The sequence below is a fragment of the Dasypus novemcinctus genome, chromosome 14 (assembly GCF_030445035.2).
Source record: "Dasypus novemcinctus isolate mDasNov1 chromosome 14, mDasNov1.1.hap2, whole genome shotgun sequence".
Classification (NCBI taxonomy): Eukaryota; Metazoa; Chordata; class Mammalia; order Cingulata; family Dasypodidae; genus Dasypus; species Dasypus novemcinctus.
Genome location: NC_080686.1, coordinates 2,432,158 through 2,450,460, shown reverse-complemented (window position 1 = coordinate 2,450,460; position 18,303 = coordinate 2,432,158). Strand labels below are relative to the sequence as shown.

General features: G+C 39.5%; 1 protein-coding gene and 1 non-coding gene across 8 annotated transcripts in view; both read right to left on the bottom strand.

Moving 5' to 3' along the window:
- Positions 1-18,303, bottom strand: part of LOC105745046 (zinc finger protein 420-like) — a 120,841-nt gene that overhangs the window by 53,804 nt on the left and 48,734 nt on the right. The window contains exon 3 of one of the 7 annotated variants that reach the window (XM_058275449.1): positions 8,258-8,455. The exons of the other annotated variants lie outside the window; for them this stretch is intronic. The gene's annotated coding sequence lies outside the window, so the exon portion shown is untranslated. The remainder of the gene's footprint in view (positions 1-8,257; positions 8,456-18,303) is intronic. 7 annotated transcript variants of the gene reach the window in all.
- On the bottom strand, positions 13,446-13,608 carry LOC111761520 (U1 spliceosomal RNA). Its single transcript, XR_002794865.1, has one exon. It is a non-coding gene; the product is annotated as a U1 spliceosomal RNA (small nuclear RNA).

The following is an 18,303-nucleotide window of genomic DNA, read 5'->3' as shown; positions in this document are numbered from 1 at the left end:
TTTAGTTGCTTAGTTAATAAACAAAAGTGTCCAATTTGTTTTGAAGTAAAAAGAGTTATGATCATTATATAGCTGCTTTTATATTATAAAACAGCAGAATGACAATATATGAAAATTCTATAACTGGGTGGATTTAGTCTAGACCTACTATTGTGATGGTAATATTAGACTAATATACCTTTGTTTCCACTATTACTTCAGTTTAGCCTTACCCTTGCTTATCCTTGCAATAGAAATGGTAATTAAAAACTGAACTTACTTTGATTATGGTTATTTTGAGACTAGATTATCTCCAAGACATACTATTGTGATGGTAATTCTAAATTAAACTTAACCTTTGTTTATGGTTACTTCAAATCAAGCCTCATGCTTGCATATTCTTGCTATTATTATAGTAATTCTTTTATCCAGAGGAATGAATTTAAATTTATTTCAATGAATTATTTTGCTCAAACTTCTATTTTACTATCTTATGTGAAATAAGTATGATAAAAAATTTCATTAATAACAGCAATAAGCACCATATTATTTTAGAACAAATCTAAAGCAGCATTTTTCCTAAGTTGACTTTTCAACACCTAAATCACAATTTCTTCTTTTGCCTTTGGTTATCCCTGATTGAAAACCATACCCATACAATGAGATAATAAGTGGATAAAGATAGAGTGAGCAAAAATTCACAAATGCTATAAAACCTCAAGGAAAAATGGAATAATTTGCATTTCACTTCCTTTCCCTTGCTGATTTCTGGGACAAAGCTAAAAGATAAGCATGACATGTCTAGGCCCCACCCCTAGCCTACATAGCAGCCACAACTTGCAGAACCTGCAAGTTTATTATTAACCTGCCCCATTGTAGAAGGTGACCAGCCATTAACTCAGAAGGAGCCACATCCCATGACATAGAACAGCCCCATCCAGAGCCTAACATGTCCAGATACAGTTCATTTACTCACAAGAATAGGCAAAGCCACATGACCCCACTGACCCGCCCACACACCTCTAGAGTTTACTACCCATAGTCCTCTGCCCCCTAGCAACTCCTATAGGCCCTTGGGTCTTACCTAAGCCCAAGCCCACTCCCACTAACTAAGCATGTTCCCACCTACAGATGTACTGCATAAATTCATAATCTACTCTGCCAGAAGCGGGCTGAAGTCTATTCTTCAGACCCTCTCCATTGGGAGATATTCCCAATAAATCCTTGCCTGCAATCACTGGTTTCCATGTTCCAATTGTCTCACCCCAACATCTAACATTTGGTGCCAGAAACCTGGAATCTGGAAAGAGGAGACCCCTGCCACCATATTTTGCAACCTGGGAAGCAGTGAGCAGCAGCAGTTCACTTGGGGTTATTTCCAGATCCTGGTAGATGAGCTTGTTGCCTGATCTTGGAAAGAGGAAGCAATGGGCAGAAGCAGCTCACCCAGGCTTACTCCTCAATCCTGATTGTGCAACTATGGGTCCTATCCTCCTTTTCACCCTCTCCCAGGACTCCCCAGAGCAAACCCCACAGACACTTGGCATTGTGTTGAGACTGGCAGACTGGTGAGAGACCTACCCTTGCTGCCACTGTAACTCCATCCAACACTGGACTCTGATTACCATCTGGGTGAGGTAAGGGAATTCTCTTCTGGAGGATCCTGTTCTTTCTCCCATTGTTTTAGACAACTCTGTAAATCCTAGCTAGTTCAGTGATCCTCTCTGTTTTGGGGGACTATAGCAGGTGCCTGGCCTGCAACTCCAGAAGCCCCTCAGGAATCAGAGCTGTCTGATCCTGAGTGTGGACTTCCTGTGGATAAGGTTCTTTGACTTGGGGATGCCTGACTTGCTCAAGCAACCTTTGAGAGTCCTTGACCTCATTCCAGCTTCTGAAAATGGGAAAGACTCCTTTGGCTCCTCTGTAAACTACACCACTGGGCTGCCTCTGTCAGAACCTTAAAATCTTATATCCTGAAGGAAATATCAGACCCAAGAAACTTATCTACTACTCCACTACAATTTGGCTTCAATACAAACTGGAACATGAAAATCAATGGCCAGAACATGGTACCTTTGACATACAGATCCTTAGAGATCTGGAAAACATCCAATGCAATGGCAAGTGGCTAGAGGTCCCTTATGTTCAGGCTTTCCTATTTCTCCAAAATCGCCTTCCCTCTGTCAGTTACTTTCCTCTTACCAAATCCTATTGCTCAATCAGAAACCTTCTCATAAGACACCCCCACCTAACAACTCTTCTGACTTTGATCCATCTAAACATGCTCCCCCACACTGTATCATCTGTCAGAATCCCCTTTTGAGCTTCTGACCTCACCTGACTCAGGCTTTACACCTCTGTCCCCTCCCTTTACTTCTATCTCCTTTTCTCCCCCTCCTACTCATTCCCATGGAATGCCTCCCTCTATTCCACAAACTGAGCCACTTTTGGCTGCCCTACTTCCCCTTAGGGGAGTGGCAGGAGCTGAAGGAATCATCTGAGTACATGTTCCTTTCTCACTCTCAGATCTTAGTCAGATGGAAGAATAATTAGACTCATTTTCAGAAAATCCTGCTACATGCATTAAAGAATTCCAATACCTCACTCACTCCTATGATCTCACATATCTGGATGTCTATGTCATAATAACTTCTACCACCCCTGAGGGAAAAAGCAACTGCCTTTGCTGATTCCCTACACACACAGGACCCTCACCAACATGCCCCTGGCACTGATACAGTTTCTGCAGCCTCCCCTCCATGTGAATATCAGACAGGCTCTAGAGATTTAGAACATATGGCACACTTTCTAACCTGCATAATAGAAGGCATGAAAAAGGCAGCCCTCAAAGCAGTAAATTATGACAAGATCAAATAAATTTCCCAAAAAACAGATGAAAACTCTGCTGCCTTTATGAATAGATTAACTGAACACTCCTTAAATATACTAATTTAGACCCAGATTCTGAATCTGGATGACTATTTATATACTCTCTTTATCACTCAGGCATACCCAGATATCATAAAAAAATAACTGCAGAAATTAGTAGAAAAGGGCCCTCAAACCCCTCAGAAAGACCCAATTAAAGCAGTCTTCAAGGTCTTTAACAATAGAGAGGAGAAAGCCAAACTAGAAAAAACATGAAGAGATCAAGCTAAAGCCTCTCTCCTTACTGCTACCTTCGGAGTTGATTCCCCCAAACCCCATCCCTCTTCTTCCCTGCAGCCACCACCCAGGCCTGCTTTAAGAGTAGGAAGAAAGGACACTGGGCACATGCATGCCCTAATCCAAGACCCCCACCAGGGCCTTGTTCAGTGTGCCAACATAAAGGCCACTGGAAGTCAGACTGTTCTGGAAACTCTCCATCATGCCTTATTAGCCTAGAACTTAAATCATCTTCCCTTCCTGACCTACTCAGAATAACAGCAGAAGACTGATGGATCCCAGGTTCAGACAGGTCCCACATCTCCACTAGTAAGTCTGAACCCGGGGTTATCATCAAGGTTAGAGGTAAGCCATCTCCTTTTTAATTGACACAGGGGCTAGTATTCAGTCCTTTCAGAACATTCATAACTTTTAACATCTTCCTCAATCTCTATTGTGGGAGTCCATGGTATTCCTTCCTTTCCCTTAATTACACCCACCCTTCCTTGCACTATAGAAAACAACACATTCTCACACCAATTCCTAGTTATACTATCATGCCCCTCCCCACTCTTAAAATGAGACAGCCTATCCAAACTGCACTCCTCTATCTCCTTTTCACTACCCTCCCCTCAAGCTAACTTCCTTCTCCTTTTGTTCCCAGCCCCAGCCTTAACTCCTACTTCTCCTACAAACATCCCTCCTATCTTACAACAGGAAGTAAACCACTAAGTCTGAAACACTGACCCTCTCTCAATAGCCTCACAACTTTCCCCTGTAAAAATCACTCTAAAAGACCGCTCTTCTTTCATAACCATTCCCCAATAACCTCTCTCCTTTAGTGCCAAGCGTGAACTTAAACCCACCATTGACAAACTTTGTGCTGTAGAGCTGTTCTGCCCCACCAACTCTCCACTCAATATACCTACCCTAGCTGTTAAAAAACCTAATGGCAGTTATCATCTAGTACAAGACCTATGAGATATCAACCAGGCAACCCAGCCTATGGCCCCTATGGTCCCAAAACCCTATAGCCTTTTTTTTTTCCTTTTTCTTTATTCTCCTTTAAATGTTACATTCAAAAAATATGAGGTCCCCATATACCCCACACCCCTCCCACATCAACAACCTCTTCCATCACTGTGGCACATCCGCTGCACCTGGTGAATACATTCTGGAGCACCACTGGACCACATGGACAGTGGTCCACATTGTAGTCCACACTCTCCCCCAGTCCACCCAGTGGGCCATGACAGGACACACAACATCCAGCATCCATCCCTGCAGCACCACCTAGGACAACTCCAAATCCTGAAAATGCCCCCACACCATATCTCTTCTTCCATCTCCCTTAATACATAGCCCACCCCAAACCACACATGGCACAGTAACAGACCTCACAGATGCCTTTTTCACAATCCCCCTAGATGAAAACTCTCAAAACATCTTTGCTTTTACATGGACAGACCCAGATAACCCCACTAATAATAATTTTTCTCCTTCTTATGTGTGGCCCTTGTCACCTATAGCTTCTCTTCTGATTCATCCAAGTTGTTAAAAAACAACCCAATAATATGTAAATGAAACCTACCTTTTATAACCACCTCAGAATGCAAAATGCCCATTCTCAGCTGGGCTGCATGAGAAGGAAACACTCTTTGTCTCCTCATAGCAGGAAGCAGCCAGAATGAGTTAATGCCCCCTTTCCTCCACCCTTCCCATAGGAGCCTGGTTGTACACTCTCAGACCTACTTTATTTTTTATTATTATAATTATAATACAATAATATTATATAATTATGTGATATTATATAATTATGTTATATAATATATATAATTATACTATATTACACTATAATAATAATATAATATTATTATCATAATCAAAACCCAGGAATGACAGGACTAGGCCCCATCCCTAACCCCTAAATATGTGTATGTGTGTGTGTGTATAAAACAGCCACAACTTGCAGAAGCTGCAAGTTTATTAACCTTTGTAGAAGGGTTGCCAGCTGTTTACTCAGAAGGAGCCACATTCCATGACACAGAACAGCCCCCGTCCAGAGCCTACATGTCCAGATACAATTCATTTACTCACAAGAATAGACAAAGGAGCAAAAAGACCCCACCAACCCCTCCCACATCCCTAGAATTCACTGCCTCTAGTCCACCACCACCTAGCCATCCCTATAGGCCTTCAGGTCTTACCTAAACCCAAACCCACCCCCACTAACTAAACATGTTCTCACCTACAGATGTACTGTATAAATTCATAACTGCCTCAGCCAGAAGTGGGCTAAAGTTTCTCTTCAGATCCCCACCATGCTGGCGCGGGGGCTAAAGTTTATTCTTCAGACCCCTCTATTGCGAGAGTGTCCCAATAAATCCTTGCCTGCAATTGCTGGTCTCTGCATCCCAATTGTCTTACCCCAACATCTAACAAGCAGGCAAAAGACTCTACGAGCAGCATCTATGCCTTAAATGAGCAATCTTATTTTTGCCATATGGATTTATTTTATTTTAAAAGAAACTTTAGATTACATAAATGTTACATAAAAAATATAGAGGATTCTGATGTGTCTCACCCCCTTCCCCTCTCACACTTTCCCACATTAACAACATCTTTTATTAGTGTGATATATTTGTTACAACTGATGAACACATATTGAAGCATTGCTACTAACTGTGACTGTAGTTTACATTAGTTTACACTCAGCCCCACGCAATTTTATATTATATATTAGGACAAAACGTATAATGGTCTGTATCCATCATTGCAATGTTATGCAGGACAATTCCAATGTCCTGAAAATGCACCCATGTTATACCTAATCTTCTATCTATTACCAGAACCTCTGATGGCCACTACCTTTTTATCAATGACAAAATTTATTCCATTGCTAGAATAACAATAAGTCTATAGTAGAATAATAGGAAGTCTACTTAGTCAAATGTTCATTCCCCAATCTTGAGATTTTGGGATGGTGATGCCCACAGTGCCTGTAATTGAGAGGGAGCTTATTTATGCTCTATGGATTTTAAATGCCATCCCCCCTGATCACCACTACCACATTTCTGAATTTATCTTTTAATTACAGAATTTGCCACAGAAATTTCTCACTTTAAATCTTCTAAATAATAATTCTAGTAAAATTACAATTCCACATTGTGACAAATGGAAAAAGAAGAGTTCCTCAAGTTTCAATTTGTTTTCCAATCAACCCCTTCCCCAGGAAGCTTGGATACTAGCGTTTTAACATAGCACAAAGAATGGACTCGATGGCATTTGTGAAACGACCCACCAAAGTCAACAATTTACTGCCAAGGTATGGAAATGCTGAGGAGTGGCCCCAGGGATGCCATCCTAAAAGACTTCCCTGGTTTGATGGGTAATCCAAGGCACAGTATTCATTGATTTTCTTCCCACAAAGTATAGTTTGAGAGCTTGATAACTAGCCCTACTTATGTTTGGTTGAATAATTCTCTTCAAGGTCCACTGATGAAAGAATCCTGACACTAGCTTTTAAAGAGTTCCCAAGAGGAGCAGATGAATCTCAAGTGGCTGAGCACTTGCTTCCCATGTATGAGGTACTGGGTTCAATCCCTAGTACTTCCTTGCCCCTAGTGCTTCCAGAGTCCATTTCAGAGGGGTCCTTTCCATTTAGACATGGCCCTTCTTGAGGAGCTGCTGATGTGGATCCAGCCAGTGGCAGTTTCTCTGCTGCTAGAACCTTTGCCATCTGCTATCCAACCTGCCACTGGGCCGACTGGCTGTGCCCTGGGTCATGGGTGAAGCTGTGTCCCAGTCCCCAGACTCTTGTTGGATACATGTGGGTGAGATGGGTTGAGTGAGTGGCACAAGCGGAAGGAATGATAGGCTGTCAGCATCACACAGCCCAGGTCCCCAACCTCCACTGTCATGGGCATATGCCCGCACTCTGCCTCCTACAATAGTAATTTTGAACTGAATTTACCTTTGCTTATGGTTATTTTAGCACTTGCCTGACCCTTGGGTGTACTTATTCACCATTGTGATGGTAACTACACTCGTCTTCCCTCTTTGTAGCCATGACAACTTCTGTCCTGCCCGTAGCAAGAATCCTAAAAGCAGTAGGTCATGAGAAAGAAATCAGTTTTCCTTGAGATTTCAATGACTTCAGTGAGTATATACTGGAATTAGTGTTGCCCACCCAAAGTCTGTCAAAGACAAAATGGGAAATAAGTAGAGTTCTGAAGTAAAGGAAAATGTTGTAGATAGTATTTTAAAACATAGGAAACAATTTGGTTATAAGCCAATAACTAAAAAGAATGAAGATTTGTGCAAAACTGGTCATGGTGCAGATTAATTAGAAATAGCTTGCAAAGAGATCTGTTGAATAAAATGTTATTTTACAGTTAAACTTATTTTGTAAGAGAATGAAAACTAAAGTAACATTAGTGAGTTGTGTGTTTGTGCTAACTCTATAAGTGTATCTACCTAATGCTCAGTGTATATTTTCATATATCAGAATGATAATATCAAATTAACAAATGAAAATTCTTAAAAGAATTCTATTCAAATTGTTAAAAAATAATAAGTGCTTATATAAGTGTTTCTATAACCAAATTAAAGACTCTAAGCATGATGGAAAGATCATATAGAAATTTGAATTTAGAAACTCCTGGGAAAGGGGAAAAGATTTTCCTCTTTGACCTACCCCGTCCTCAAGGCCTTCTCTTTTCAAGAATTATGGGAGAGGAACTAGGTTTGACAAGATAGGGAAATATAAATCTAGTTTTAAACTTTTATCTACTAGGTTGGGGAATTAAAAGTCATAATTTGTCCTGTAATTTCCCTATCTAAACCTTTTAACAGCCTTAAAATGAGAGTAATTAATAAGCCAATCATCAAATTTCAGTAAGTAAAGGAAAAAACCATTCAAGCTATGGAAAGATATTTTCTAAATTATGATTAAAACAAGTTAAGTGGGAAGAAGGCAATGGACTAACAGACATAGCTGAATACTCTCCAAAAACAATGGAGAAATCCCCAAAATCTGTCTGGTTTGGGGTCAGCAGACTAGGACACTTTTACACAATTCCCAGGAGGGTGAGGGACAGAGAGAGGAGAAGAAAATATGACAAACTTGTATTACCAAGGCCCTGTGGTTGTCAGGAATGGCTCTCTTACTCCATCCCAAGATATTAAGCTTGGGTGAAACACCTGGATCACTGCAGCCAACCAAGAGAGGACAGACATCTTCCTGTCAGCTGTTTCAAGGAAAAAGTGAGTTGAGGCCAGGGTGCTTTTCTTCAGTGAATTTAGCCAGCAGAGCCAACTTTCAAGTTCCAATCTGGAGATTCAACACAAGAACACAGGAAAGCTGAGAACGAAACACTTCTGTGGAAAGGTGTGCTTACTAAGAACTATCTGCTGGTCAGTCTGGAAATTGCATGGACAAAAATGGTTGATACTCTCTCCATCCAAATCCTGGGAGAAAATCTGTACCCCACTAGTGAGTCCCTGGCCCAATTTCCAGTCCCTGGGAAATTTCAAAGACAGAATAAATTGAACCAAATATCAAAGATGAGCTCTGAAAAAAATAGGCAAGAGAGAGAAATTGGCCATAAGAGTAAACTCACCAACAAATTCAGATGCCTAGAAATTAGCAAAAAAATTACAAGCTACCTTGGAAACGGAAAGAGATGGTCAGCCAAAAGAACAAACCAAATATCCTGAAGAGATACAGAATTTAAGGCAATTAATCAGTGCTAATAACAAAACTGTCCTAAATTACTTCAAAGAATTTAAAGAAAATATGTCTTGGGGCAGATGTGGCTCAAGCAATTGGTGCCCATCTCTTGGTCCCTATCTCCCACATTGGAAGACCAGGGTTTAGTTCCAGTGCTTCTTAAAGAGGAAGAACATATGCCACAACAAGCAGATGCCACAACCAATAGATGCCGCAACCAGCAGACAATGCAACCATTGCAATGAGCAATGAGCAAACACTGCAACCAGCAGATGATGCAACCAAGAGGGAGCAGAGTGGCTCAAGCAGTTTGGCACTTGCTTCCCACATGGGTTCAGATCTGATGCCTCCTAAATAAGATGAACAGACAACAAGCAGACAGATGAGAGGGTCTTCTTGCAGAGGGAATAAAAATAAACAACAAAAAAAAATGACTAAAGCAATAAAGATTTTAAGAAAACACAGGAAGAGCATAAAAAACAATTTGAAACCCTGCAAAGTAAAGTTAACAGACCTTATAGGAATGAAAGACATGATAGATGACATAAAAAATATATTAAGAGGCACATAAGAACAGATCTGAATTGCTTGAGGACAGTATTAGTGACTTCAAAGACAGAACATCTGAACAGAATGGGAAAAATGAAACATAGACTCAGGGAATTGAATGACAACATTAAAGACAAAACATTCACATTATTGCTGTCTCAGAAGGAAAAGAGATGGAAAAGGGGCAGAAAGAATATTTGAGGAAATAATGAATGAAAACTTCCCAACCCTTATGAAGACATAAATATCAATATCCAAGAAGGACAATGTACCCTAAACAGAATAAATCTAAATATACCTACTCTGAGACATCTATTACTCAGAACAACAAATATCAGAGATACAGAGAGATTCTGAAAGCAGTGAGAGAAAAGCAATGGGACCTCAATAAGTTTAAGTGCCAACCTCACATCAGGAACCAGGGAGGTGAAGAAAATGGTATGATGTACTTAATGTAATGAAAGAGAAAAGCCACAAGTCAAGAATTCTGTTTCTGGAAAAGGTGTCCTTCAAAAATGGGGTGAGTTCAAAGTCTTCACAGACAAACAAAAATAGATAGAATATGTTACCAAAAGATCAGATTTACAAGAGATACTAAAAGGGAAATGACAAGGGCAAGAAAAGTGGAGAAGAGTTTAGAAATGAAGATTATTAGGAAGGTAAACTACAGGATAAGAAGACAGACAATAGGACAGTATGACAACAGAGAACTGAAGGACAAAATGAAGTAAGAAAATAATGTCTTTACAGTACTAAAACTGAATGGTAATAGATTAAACTCACCAATCAAAAGACATAGACTGATAGAATGGAAAAAACAATGGGTCATCTATATGTTGTCTATAAGAGATATTTAGTATCTCTTGTAAATTTGGTCTTGTGGTAACTTAACACATTTGGCATTATGGCCTGCTCCAACAGAGAGGCAGCATGTATCATATTGCAAACTTGGAGCTTAGATCTATTAACTGCAGTCAGATAGGAACTTATGCATTTATTAGTGCATTGATTAATATTAAGTGCTATACCTCTATGCCTGATGTATATGATACTATATCTTCTATTCTAGATAATATGCAGAGGGATATTGAACATGTTAAAATTCCTGGGGGCCTTAATTTATTTTCAAAGTAGTTACAGAAGGTGACTATAAGATAAAGGAATGGCTATCTTAAGTCCTGTCTTTATTTTACTTGCCATATTCTTGTGTTGCCGTTGCCTTTATTCTCTTCGTGAGTTTGTGTCTAGGCCAGTGCCTCTCCTCATCCCTCCCTTAGGTGTCCTAGGTATAATCATCACTGTGGGAACAGGGGTTGGCAATTTATATCATTCCCAGCAGGTCTACCACAATCTCTCCCTTTAGTTAATCAACAGCATAAAAGAACTCAAAGAATGCTATTTCCCACCAACTTTGAGAGCATTGCAGCCTCTGGAGGCACCTGATTTTTCTTACTCTTAAGGTCTAGAAAGTCATGGCTGGCCCCCTTTTTGGGCCTGCTTACAACCATCTTCTTTATCCTTTTAGTAGGACCATGTATCTTAAATTCTGTTGATTTCTTCCAGAATCAGTGCTCTCCAGAACAAGATACTAATCATGTGGGGATTCCATCCAATTCCAACTAGAATGTTGGATCCATCTGCCCTCAAACTCAATTGAATAGCCAGCGGGTTTTACACTCTGTCATGCAGGGCCTACTCCATCTAACCAGCAGGAAAGAGCTACAGAAGAATGACCACTGCCCTTAAAAATATAGGCGTAAACACTCTGATGGGGGAGTTGAGACAGATTTGTATAAGGAAAAGGGAAAATGAGTCATAGCTGGTTCCTAGAAGAGAACATGACAATGAGACCCCACCCAGATATCCCCTGAGGGGAAAGCAGCTACTAAAACAAATCTAGAAAGACCCCACTAAGGACCTGGTCTTGAGGGCCCATTTGGAACTCTTTCCAGGTCAAAGGGAAGCCCTGGATAATTCCAAACAAAAAGCCTCACCACTGGTCCCCTGAAGGCTAACGGGTGGGGCAACCAATCGAAGGGCAAACAGCTGAGCCCCTCCCGAACATTAGGAAGGCAGAGGAAGAAAGGACTTGAAAAAACCTAACCTGGGACCCTAGATGCACATCTCATCCTGTAGTATGCCCAAAACCACATCTGCAGTTGCATACTGCTTTTTTCTTTTCCTGTTTCTTAAACCCTTTACTCCCTTGCTTACATTATGGCATGTCCTTAAATTCTTTTACGTGACATAACCCAGAACATATAAGCACAGAACCTAGAGTGTTCTCCTAACAGTATTATCCTCCAGAATGATAACCAAATCAGAAAATTTAACTCCATGATAGAAATAGTAGATATACAATTGGGGGGAAATTATAGCATGTATAGAATAAAATGCATGTGTAAACTACCAAGCACCTTAGAGTAGACAAAATTTCTGCAGGAAAGCTCATATTCATGTTTAGTTAGATATTAACCAGATCTTTTACTTCTCCTTTGTGAATAAAAATGTATGATGTAAATAAGTAATGCTTTACTCATTCTTTTATCCTTTTACCATGAGACTTAGAGGCACCAGGCATGATATGCATCTTGAGATTAACCAGAGCATAACACTAGAGAAAATCTCCAGACCATTCCAGAGATCCCATCTCAATGATTAAATTTCTTTGTTACAAAACTGTATAAAAGCTGTAAGAAATCTCTTCAATGGGAAGGTAGATTTGAGATTGGTTAGATATCCTGTCCTTGGATGGCCAATAAAGCCATGCTTCCTTCCTAGCTTAGTTCTGTATGTCTATTCTACTGTGCCAAGTGTCAAGCTCACAGACAATTCTGGTCACCTTCATTTCCAGAAATATTCTACAGGGAAGTGATAATCCCTCTTTTTTCATAAATGGGAATATTTTGGAGGTCAGCTCTGAACTAGGCCTGTTCAAGGGCATAGAGTCATACTAGCAACTAAAACAGTCTGGCCCTTTGTGGTTTAAGAACCACTTTAGAAGAGACAATTTAAAGGAAATAATGCAAGGTTACTTTGCACACATAATCTGGATTTATTTCATTTTTGTATAGAAAATTTCCCATAGAAATATCAATATTTTGAGTGAAGACTAGCCCTAAAGTTTCTTTACTGAGCCAGTGTGTGACAGGTTTGGATTATTCAGTCAGGTTTGGATTCTTAAAGAAGAGCAAGATTTTCAAAAGATGATGAGTCCATTTAAATTACTGATGAGATAACAGGGAATCTCAGTGCAGAACATATGTTCAGGTCTGGAATTCAGATATGATAGTTATACTAGAAAGTGTTATAAACAGTTGATAAATAAGTTCAAAGTCATGGAAGATTTGGCCTAGGTGGAAAGAAGAAAAGGAAGAGCTTGGACTTTCTGAGGAATTTCAACATTTAATGTTTCAGAAACATCTTGAAAAAATGTAGAAAGTGGGACAAGAAACAATCCAAGAGAGTGTTGTGGCCTAGGATACAAGGACAGAAATAGATGATAGGAAATAAAAAAAAATTGATGAGGAATCTTGTAAAGTGAAGAAGATTCACTGAGATGGAGGTAAGGAGTCTCTCAAAGGTAGTGGATGTTAAGTGGAGGAGGTGTAAGTCACATCAGAGTGAACGGGAGTGAGCAGGAGGTGAGGATAAATTCACTTATTTCTGCTTATTGAAAAAGGTTGGCCTCAACTGGCAAGAGAACTGAATAGCAAGGGAAGTAAAAATCACATACCAGTAACATTTTAATATTTTAATACAGTATTTTGGTAGAATTAATGTATGAAAATTGACAGTATTTATAAATAGTAATGGGGGAAGAGCAGGTCATATCTCACAGTTTGGAGAACACCACAGAATCTAAAAAATAAGAGGTATTCTTGAAGTCAACTTAATCTGAGGCAAGTTCCACAGAAAAGCCACACTTTTTTCTTCTCTCAGAGTTCTGCACTGTTCAGCTTCTTTTTTATATGGGAAAATGCAACCTCTATTTGTATTCCCTATAAAGAGAAAATCTTTTTTTTTTCTTTTCTTTTATTTCCAGGGGAGAGCGCGAACATAGTCCCTCACTACCACAAATTATGCAGTGGATTTCCCACATTTGGGGAAATCACAGGGGTCAGCACATCCGGAGTGCAATGGATAAGCCTTGCCCTGGGAAAACCACCTTCGTGATCATGGTATCTCCCCTGACAGGTTGATTCCAGGGAGCAAACACTGATTTCACAGATACTGACCGGGTTTCATTCAATGAGATGCATTCTGTTCACCTTGTTTGGACTTAAAATATAATTAAAAACTAAAATCCTCTTATATTGGAAAATTAAGACATAAGGCCATTGAGAAGGATGAGTGAAAGTCTACTTTATTAATTAATTCAGTAAATATTTTACAGTTCATTTATCATGATAAGAAATATTAAATCCTGATAAACAACTGTCCATTATACTGTCAATATACTGCTTCTATATGGACAGTATTTGAATTCCCTGGAAGAAGTAAGTCTGGGAATAAAATAAAGTGGAAGGGGAAGCAGATGTGGCTCAAGTGATTGGGCTTGCAGCTACCATATAGGAAGTCCAGGGTTCAATTCCCAGGGCCTCCTGGTGGAGGCAAACTGGCCCATGTGGTGAGCTAGCCCATGCGGGATGCTGGCCTGTGCAGAGTGCTGGCCCATGTAGAGTGCTGGCCCATGCAGCAGTACTGGCCTGCACAGGAGTGCTGGCTGATGCAGGAGTGTGGCCTCATGGAGTGCTGTCCCAAATAAGAGAGCTGGCAGAGTAAGATGACACAGTGAAAAGAGACACAGAGGAGAGACAATAAGAGATGCAGCAGACAAGGGAGCTGAGGTGGTACAAGAGATTGAGTGCCTCTCTCCAATTCCAGAGTGTCCCAGGATCAGTTCCCAGTGCCATCTAAAGAGAAGACAAGTAGACACAGAAGAACACACAGCAAATGGACACAGAGAGCAGACAATGAGGAGAAAAAGAAATAAAGTTAAAAAAAATAAAATAGAAGATGAAGAAATATGAAAACTTGTGATTGACATTAATGTGATAAAAATGAAAAGTCTAGTGAGATGGGGCATGGAAGAAGTGTTAGAGCACAGGCCACAGGGTCCTTAGGACATTTTCCTCTAACTCTCGTAAGATAAAATAAATAGTTGGTTTTCTAATTTTGTTTTTGTAGGGCAAACTTATAATGTAAATACCTACCACAGAGGACTATGCAAGTTTATGGTTTTCTTACTAATACTTTGAATTAATATTTGAATGGAATTGAAGGATTTCACTTTTATTAATTTCCTAATTTTAGTAGATTGTTAAAACATGAATATGGTTGCAAATATCACTAGAACAATTGTGAGACATATAAACCTATTATTAGATACATATGAAAATACATTTCCGTTTATTAAAAATATGCTATTGTGCTTATGGCTATTTGCACATTTAATATAGAAGTTTCCCATATTGTATCATGTACTCTAAGGCAAAAAATCTCAAATGCCTCTGCACACTGAAATCTCCTAGGAATTTAAGTTTTAATGTTTGTGACCTAGAATTAGAAATCCCAATTTTTCCCATGTGTGGCCTGGATATTGAGCATTTGAAAACTCCAGGTATGATTCCTATAGAAATCAAAGTTTAAGAACAATTTCTCAAAGAAACAAATTCTCTGTGACCCAAACAGGGCCTTGGTTCTCATAGTAATGGACCTACAGCATTATCACGTCTGTGAGCTCATTAGAAAAGCAGAAGCAAAGGCCCCATCACAAACCAATGAAATCAGGATCAACATTTTAACAAGATTCCAGGGGTTTCAGAAATACAGAACAATATTCAGCAGTGGTACCCAATTCACTTCAAACTTCCATGTCACCTTTTATAAAAACTGCCTCATAATAAGGATACCACCACTGCCTCATCCCTTTCATATCAAATGAATCTCTGGTGAAGAGAGAAAATTTGACTTTTTTTTTTTTTTTTTTAATTTTTTAATTTTTTATTGACTTTGTAATAATATTACATTAAAAATATATATGTGAGGTCCCATTCAACCCCACCCCCCCCACCCCCCCTCTCCCCCCCCCCAACAACACTCGTTCCCATCATCATGACACATCCATTGGATTTGGTAAGTACATCTTTGGGCACCTCTGCACCTCATATACATTGGTTCACATCATGGCCCATACTCTCCTCTATTCCATCATGTAGGCCCTGTGAGGATTTACAATGTCCGGTGATTACCTCTGAAGCACCATCCAGGGCAGCTCCATGTCCCGAAGACGCCTCCACCTCTCATCTCTTCCTGCCTTTCCCCATACCCTTTGTCCATTATGTCCACTTTTCCCAATCCAATGCCACCTCTTCTATGTGGACACTGGATTGGTTGTGTCCATTGCACCTTTATGTCAAGAGGAGGCTCAGATTCCACCTGGATGCTGGATGCAATCCTCCCATTTTCAGTTGTAATCACTCTAGGCTCCATGGTGTGGTGGTTGTCCTTCTTCACCTCCATCTTAGCTGAGTGTGGTAAGTCCAATAAATCAGATTGTAGGTGCTGGAGTCTGTTGAGGCTCAGGATCTGGCTATCACATTGTCAGTCCAGAGATTCAAATCCCCTAAATATATCTTAAACCCCAACATTAACTGCACCTCCAGCACATTAGCATGAAAGTCTTATGAAGGGAGATCCCATCTGAGTCCAGATTCATCACACATAAACACCATTTCCAAAGAGGGGCCATCTGCCCTGGTAGTTAACCCCATCGGCCATGACCATAACTCCCATGGGTCTCTTTAGCCCTCAAAGGAACCAATATCTGGGGGTTGTATCTGCTTTATCTGTCTCTCTGACTCTGCTCAGTTGTGCATGAGGGCAAACCTTCTGCCAGCCTCCAGACTCTTTTTTAGAAACTCGTAGCCATATAAACTCATTTCTCCTTTCCATTTCCCCCTTACTTTAGGTCAAACAGCAGAAAATTTGACATTTTATAGAAAGATAATCCCAGGGATTTTGACTACACTATAATAATTCAGGTAACCTGACTCTAGTGCTAAGCTCCTAGCTTCCCAAAGCCTTTCCCCTGCTTTGCATTTTGGCTCAAAATAAAGTATACTTTGTTTAAAACATTGAATAATACAGCCAATCATAGGGTGATGGGAGTCCGTCCTATTTTCTTAAAGTTTGAGATTTAATGGTCTATATATGTTATCTCTTTTCATGTATATCTCCATGTTTCAATTACATGCATTCATTTTTAAATTTATTTTTCCCAACAAATACTTAACATTTCAATATTTTTGGCACTCTCACAGAAAACCTGCTAAGACTATCACTTTGAAAACAAATCACAATTTTAAATTAGTTCATTTTTTATATCCTTTTCCAAATATTATTTATTACTAACTTTAACTGTGTACAAATTTTTTTAGCAATATTTAGGTTTTTAAAGGTTGATTTTTTTTCTGGGTGTGGTACACTAATATACACTTTGTTGAATAATTGTGGAAATTATTCTATATATTTTTTTAAAGTAGTAAGGATTTTTATTGTCAAAACAAGAAGAGATTCAAGCCTATGAGAAGACGCATAAGTTACATAGGCCTGAGATGGAGTTCCTCATGCTAAGACCCATATCAGCAAACCAGTAACTAAGTTCCTGTTTCTAAGTGTTCCCTTCCCAGAACCTGAATCCTGAGAACAATCATGACTCAAAAGCATCTATTTTTCTTCTGTAACTTACCTCTAAGTCAAGGCTAAGCCAATTAAGGAAAACTACCATGTGTCAATCGATGTATTTATTTTCTTTAAGACTACTTTGTCCTGCCTATAGATGCTTTTTTTGCTCTCACCCTTCTGATCTCCCTTCTACTTTATGAACTGTATGTTGTCAATTCACGAATTGCTTTAAAAAGCTATGAGAGGGGGCAGATATAGTTCAAGTGGTTGAGTGCCTGCTTCCCACATATGAAGTCCTGGGTTTTATCCACAGTATCTCCTTAAAATTTTTTAAAAACAAGCAAACAACTGAAAAAAACAACTCAGGGGAGCCAGTGTAGCTCAGTGATTGAGCCCTGGCTTACCACATATGAGTCCTGGGCTCAATCCCCAACACCCATACCTGAAAAAACAAAATAAAATAAAAATAAAAACCTGTGGGATCCAAAAATATAATTACCTTTGGATTTTTTGAGTTTTTTTGTAGTTTTGCCTATGAGGACTGGATCCAAAAGTGACTGCTAATGGCTCTGAACACAATTAAAAAGACAGATGTGCCTGCTGAAGAGAGCAGATGTAGCTCGGTGGCTAAGTACCTGTTTCCCATGTACAAGGTACCAGGTTCAAGCTGTGGATCTCCTCTAAAAAAGGGTTTGCTCAATACTTTGTGTTCTCCTTTCTCCTCACCATCTCCAAGGTTTATGGAGAAGTCCCTCTCAGGTCTGAGCTATACCAATTTTATGTGTTTCTCTGATCTTGTCAGCTCTCTGTCCAAAGGTTAGTGGATTAATGTTGTTGATAAGAAAGTTAAAAATTTGAATCTCAGTCACTAGCCTTTTGATACAGACAGGTTTCATTTCTGTTACTATTGGATTCTTTCTCCTGTACACAAGGTAAGAAATGAAATTATGTAGATGGGATCCTCCTATTTATCTAAAAAGTTTGATTCTCTGTACTCTGGAACTATGACATATTACATTTTCAAAATTTATAGGGCTGGAAGCTGTTCCAAGCTAACAAAATGAAAAATCTCACCAAAGACAATCTGGAATTTCAGTGTCCATTTTGTCCAATTAGGCAAAATTACTCATCATTTCAGAAAAGGAGTTCCCAAACTAATCAGTTGAATGGAATGCCTACTTTGATTGGTACTGAGAATTTGCCACGATATG